This window comes from Phoca vitulina, unplaced genomic scaffold, assembly GCF_004348235.1.
Source record: "Phoca vitulina isolate PV1807 unplaced genomic scaffold, GSC_HSeal_1.0 scaffold38, whole genome shotgun sequence".
NCBI classification, from domain to species: domain Eukaryota; kingdom Metazoa; phylum Chordata; class Mammalia; order Carnivora; family Phocidae; genus Phoca; species Phoca vitulina.
This window is the reverse complement of record NW_022589741.1, coordinates 18,228,690-18,235,430: the sequence shown is the minus strand read 5'-3', so window position 1 is coordinate 18,235,430 and position 6,741 is coordinate 18,228,690.

The window sequence follows — 6,741 nt, the reverse complement described above, 5'->3', positions numbered from 1 at the left end:
TTAGGGGACCGCATGTGTCATCTCGATGGTGGAGAGGTGTGAGTGATGTGTTGGTGGCACAAATCATTCTGCCACACGTGGGTAGTACTGGTAAATCAACTAGGTTGTGAGGCTTTTGGGGGGAGGAGGGGTTTTGGGGGCAGGAGGGGCGGGAGAGAGATTAAAATTTCCCTGTGTGGTGATGTAAACTGGTTGTCACTTTTCTAGAGTATTAGACCATGATAACAGGACAATTTTGGCTGAACCTTTGTGAATATTTCATTTCTGACAATTATTTATAATGGTTTTCAGGGGCAGAATTCATTCATTCACGTTATTTGATCATTTAAAAAATCTGTATCAATCTACCCTACCCACCTATCCATTCATCCGTTTACCCATCCGTCTACATCTATCCAGCCATCTAGTATGGATTGTTCTAAGACATCCTATATAAAAGATAAATTCCTTGTTTTTAAGGAGAATATGACATAGTTGGGGGTGACAATAGGCAAATGAACCATTTTGGTTTTTAATTGTCATTAATTGGGCAAATTGAGATATACTATTTCATTTTTTCTAGGCCATACAGCAAAAATACTAATAGATTTATGGTTTTTTTTTTTTTTTAGATTTATGGTTAAAAAATAGTCTAGACTGCAATGTTAGGAAAATTATAAAGGAAATAATAGTCACTGGTTCTAATTAAAATGATGGGGCACCTGGCTGGCTCGTTTGGCAGAGCATGTGACTCTTGACCTTGGGGTGGTGAGCTCAAGCCTCACTTGGGTGTAGAGATTACTTTAAAAAATAATATAATAAAATTTAAAAGCAAAAATGACTGTTGTTACTCTGTAAGTGTATTGATACTTTGGGTGGAGAAAATTTTATCCATCAAAAATGTCTTTCAAATATTTTACCTTTTTTCTTATTTTTTTAATGGATTTTATTTGAGAGAGAGAGAGCAAGCAAGAGAGTGTATAAGCAGAGGGAGGGGCAAAGGGAGAGGGAGAGAGAGAATCCTCAAGCAGACTCTGCTGAGCATGGAGCCTGATGTGGGGCTCAATCCCATGACCTTGAGATCATGACCTGAGCCGAAATCAAGAGTTGGACGCCTAACCAACCAAACCACCCAGGCGCCCCTCAAATATTTTAGCTATTTTAACAGATAGAATGAAAAGAGGAGAGAAAATAGAATTTTCTTGTAGGGTGTAGCATGATATAAGGTAATGTTTCCCAAATTGTATGATGATAGAAAGGCCTTGGGCTTCCAGCCAAGAAAAATGCAGTTTGCTAGGGTCAGCCCCAGAGTGATTAAACCAGAATCTCACTTGAATGAGCATCCATCTGTGTGTTTAACAAGCTCTCTGGGGGATCATAAGGCAAGTTTGAGCAACACGGACAGTATTCTGGAACAGAAATCAAGACATGTAGGAGCTAGCCCTCACTCTGCTACCAGCTGGTGTGCCTGGGGTCAGAGAGGAGTCTCCATAAATTGCTTGTTGACTCTATTGACATATATTGACTTGTTTATGGAAACAGGGAATGGGTAAGTTGTATCTGACCTTTTTTTTTTTTTTTTTTTTAAATAGAGAACTAAGGAGTTCGCTTGAAGTGACATAGTGTGGCAGAGCTGGGAAAACAAACCAAAAATTTCGTTTTTGGTTTGATTTTTTTTTTTTTTTTTTTTGCATGAAATTCCCTCCAGTTTTCATATTTAAGGCTCTATGGTGTCTAATCATTTGATTTTCCTGGTACTTCCATGTCCTTGCTTTAGGGTGATGCATTGTTTTTGTACCCTGTCTCCTACCTCCTTAAGAAAGTCCAAGGAACCGGGTATAAGGTGTCTCTTTGGGCCTCCCATGGCAGATGTGAATTTCTCATGGTTAGTTGATAATTTCTCACATTTTTCACCTGGAAGAGTGCTATTCCTTATAGGATCTCCTAACGTGTCCTGTCCTGTCAAGGCACAGAGGGAAAGGAGTTTACTTCTGGTAATATAACATGGGCCATCATGGAGCCAACATCTTGTCTGGACCTAAATACTGATTTTCCAGCTTGTGAGTTTATCCTCTAACTCAAATGTATGAAGAGGTCAAAAACCACTTTTACAGGAAACAGAAGTAAAAATGTCATCATGGGACTCTTCATTTTAAGCCAGTGGAAAAAATCTTGGTCCAGCTGTGAATTAAATTCAGATGGGGGCCTGGAGAAGGATCACTTTGCTTTTCTCTCTCTCCCCCCCTCTTTTTTTTTTAACATTTATTTACTTGAGAGAGAGAGAGTGAATGAGTGAGTCAGTGCCGGGGGAGGGGCAGAGGGAGAGGAAGAGAGAGAGAGAATCCTTAAGCAGACTCCCCAAGGGCATGGAGACCAATGCAGGGCTCTATCCCAGAACCCTAAGATCATGACCTTAGCCAAAATCAAGAGTTGGACACCTAACTGACTGAGCCACCCAGGTGCCCTTGCTTCTCTCTTTTCCAGTGGTGGTTTTCTGTAATTTTCTCTGTTGGGTAAAAATGTATGGAAACATAAGTGAAAACAGAATGAATATAGGACTTAGGGGATGAAAGAATAAAATCTCCTGAGATTGAAATTAAAATTATAGTGTAGTCCAGCCCAGATCTATTGATTTAATGTGATTTTAGTGCAATACCTGTGAATGGGTTTCCGTGAAACGTTCCAGGTGTTCATTTAACTGCAGACAGGTAGATTTTCTGTTTTCTTCCCATTCCCTTTCTAAAACACAAATATTCTTCTGCTCAAAAACTTCCAGTGGTTTCTTTTTGCCTGAAGATTGTAGTCCAAACTCCAGCAAATCATCAAAGGCCATTCACACACCCTGACATCAATCTACTTTTCAGCCCCCTTCTCTACCCCGACTCAAAATATGCTCATAGAAAATTCTTGCTATATTTCAAGCATATAGTAAATTTTGTTAGTCACAGTCTTACTGGGTCATAGTTCATACTGCTCTCTCTCTGCCCAAAATGGCCTTCTCTCTCAGGAGATTCTAGTCCTCTTCTAAGGCCCAGATATAATGTGGCATTTCTCAGGAGTAGGGACTAGTGATTCAGAACATGGATTCTGGAGCCAAAGCCTATTTCCTCACCTGTGAAATGGGTACAATGACAGTGCCCACTCATATGGTTGTTATAAGAATGAAAGAAGTTAATGTGCATAGTACCTGGCGCATAGTTAGCCATTACTGTCCTCTGTACTTCTAGAAAAAAATTACCTCTCTACTTCTCTTTGCCCCATAATTAGTTTTTCTTTTTCTCATACTGGTTTTTATTCTGATTTGCATTCTATTTCATTGAGTATGCATCTGTCTCCCTTGCTAGTCCCCCAGCTTCCTGAACAGAGTTTGCTTCATTGGGAACCTTGGTGTTCCCGGCACCCATCCTTCCACGGTGTAGCTGTTTTTCAAGTAGCTTTACTGAGGTAACTGACATAATGAACTCTGCCTATCAGAAGTGTACAATTTGATACATTTAGACACATGCATACACCGGTGAACAGCTTCATCACCATCAAGATAGTGTACATGTTTCCTCCCGTCCCTCCCTACCTCCCTTCTTGAAGCCACCACGGATCTGCTTTCTGTCTCTATCGATTAGGTTTTCATTTCCTAGAAGTTTATATAAATGGAATCATACAGTATGTACTTTCTTTTGTCTGGCTTCTTTCACTCGGATAATTATTTTGAGGCTCATCTGTGATGGAGCATGTGTTCAAGGTTCATTCATTTCTAGTGCTGAGTAGTGGCTCATTCTATAAATATACCGCAGTTTGTTTACCTGTAGCTGGATTTCCGGGTCATTTACCATAGGATAGTTTGTTAGTTTATTTATTTTTTATTTATTTATTTAAAAGATTTTATTTATTTATTTGACAGAGAGAGACACAGCGAGAGAGGGAACACAAGCAGGGGAAGTGGAAGAAGGAGAAGCAGGCTCCCCATCAAGCAGGGAGCCCGATGTGGGGCTCGATCCCAGTACCCCGGGATCATGACTTGAGCCGAAGGCAGAGGCTTAGCCGACTGAGCCACCCAGGCGCCCCCTTATAGGACAGTTTTTTTTTTTTTTTTGCAATGAAATATATCATTTTTTATTCAAAATTCAATGATTACAATTAGTTACAATAGAAAAACTATTAACACAATTAATATTATGTGGTGCTACTATAAATGAGGCATTTCAAAAGCAAAGATATTTAGTCTGAGTAAAAAAAAGAATGATTGTTATTTTCCATAATTTGTTTGTGTTTTGCTATACCAAAGCCTGTCATTATGAAATAGTTCAACCATATACTAGGAACATAATGAGGATACTGAGTCTGAAGTCTATGATGTCTACACTGAGAGAAATATCCAGAGACAAATCAATAAGCACCAATTTCCTGGATTCTAAGACACATTGTTAATTAAAACTTTTTTTTCCAGGAAAAACAAATTAAAAGTGCTGTAATTGTACATATATTTACAATAGTAAGCTTCAAAAATGTTAAGATATAGGACAGTTTTTAATAATTGTTTATTACATTGAATCAGTTGTAGGGTGAATTTAAAGAGAACCTGGTATGTTCCCACATTTGTTTTTCATGATAATCTAATTCAGAGAAAAAAGTTCAGGTTAGTTAAATTAAATGCTGGTCCTTAGTTGGCACTTGGGGGGTACACTCTGACATGCCACCCAGATTCTCCCCTGACCCCCTAGGGGCTGGAAGGATGGGACATGCCAGCTGGGTCCCTCTCTGGGAATTGCTGTTAGTGGAAGAGACTCGTCTCACCCAACATCCTCCCTCCTCCATGGGGCACCCAGGAGGAGACATAGCAGTTCTGTCCTCTATCTTAAGGTGGAGCGACTCTGAAGGGAAACATTCTAGCTCCAGAGCCCTCTGTGGGATCAGGATCAGGCGAGGCCTTTGTGGCCACTGGGTCTCACTTCAGTATCTCGCATCCTTCACAAGTCTCGTCCCCAAGAGCACGCTCCCATAAACTTGTGCACACAAGTCTCTCTCTCAACATCCGATCTGGGCCACCTGACCCACAACAGCACATGAAATAAATTATCAAATGAGTGAGCAAACGAAAGAATTGGCTCTCCAACTGAGATGTTCTTTTTGCTCTGAAGCCTAAAAGGATGTTTGACCTCTAATTCTTCCCGAGCATTAAAGAAGACCTTACTTTAGATTGCACCGTGGGCAGTGATGAGTGTATCTTTTTCACCCACGGGTGTGATAGTCAACTGGTCACAGACCTTGACAAACGTCATGATCGTCCACTGGACTAAAGTTTAAAATGGTCTGTGGGGGCAGAGCTGCAAGGCAGGCTTATGACTGTGAATGACATTCAATTGTGGTTTCCACAGTTCTTCCTACACCCTTACCGCCCCCACTCCAGCCTGCGGCCCTGAGGGGGTTCAGCAGAGGAAGGCAGCTGTTGTGGCTGCTTCTCACGTGGAAGGAAAAGATGAGGTTGGAGTGCGGTGGTCAGGGAGTGACCTTCTACCTGTTTCCTAGTGGAAGGGTGACCACCTTGTATGTGGGAGGCCTCGCCACTGACAGCCGGTTGTCATTTTGATCTTCACTGAATGAATCCTCCTCCTATGTTCCAGTACTAAGTGGAAGTAACATTTCATGGAGTGGTGGTGTGGGGACAGATTTTAGAGAAATAAACAAATATCCTCTCTCTTCCACCATCACCTTGGGGAAAAAGAAAAACTGAAAAAGGAAACATTAAGTAGGGTGAAAGTTGGACTGTTTTAAGGGTCAGAAAAGACAGGGGATTTCCCCATGTGTAGAAGCCACTGGGGTTTTTATTGCAATTACAAGAGGGGCCTAAACTTTCTTCTTGACATTTCTTGGCTGGTGGGCAGAATCTGTGGCCTTTCCCAAGGCCAGGGCAATAAGGGCTGCATTTCCCAGCAGATGCCTTGGGTGGCTAGTCCGCAGCTGGTGCTGGGAGTCTTTGAGCTCTGTTGTAGACACACAGCGGGGCTGCAGGGTTTCTAAACTAGAGCAGTAGCCATCGTAGTTATTGAGAAAAGGCTTTTTAGCAGCAGTGAAGCCTAGTGGGATGAGTGTAAGGTGGGGGGTAGGAGGCAGACCGACCTGGACTTGTCACCTGGGCCCTGTCACTAGTGACCTTGTAGCCCTCAATAACACCCTCGCCTCTTGGTGTCAGTTTCCCCATCTGTAAAATGGGGAGACTAATTACAGCATGGGAGGTACGACTGGAAGGTATGAATTAAACCTGGTATCCCAAGTGCCCGGCATGGTGGCACTTAGAAGATCCTCCATCAGTCTGAAGACCACAGGTGGCTGGGGCTCCATCTCATGCCACCAGGAACCACGGTAGGTTAGATGTGCCTGCAAGAGGAGAAAGTCCACTCAGCTTTTATTCTAAAGACTTCTGCCTAGAATTGAATCAAATGGATCATGCTGAACAAAGAACCCAAGTAGGAGTTGATGACTGTGGTTTGGGGGAAATGTCCCCCAGACGGGCAGGTGCCAGCTTCATGTCTCAGCTCACACATCTCTCCCAGGACAAATGACTTCCCAAGGGGTCTTCATCTGCAAATGAGGGGATTAAATGAGACCAGTGGTTTCCAAACTGCATTCTGAAGAAACCAAGTATCCCCCCAGGTGTGTCAGGGTTGGGCAATATTTGCCTTAAGATTTCTTTACGAAAATATCTTAAACGATTAGTCCAGGCTTTGGCGCCAGGCTGACACGGCTCAAATCTCCGCCCTAGCAGGT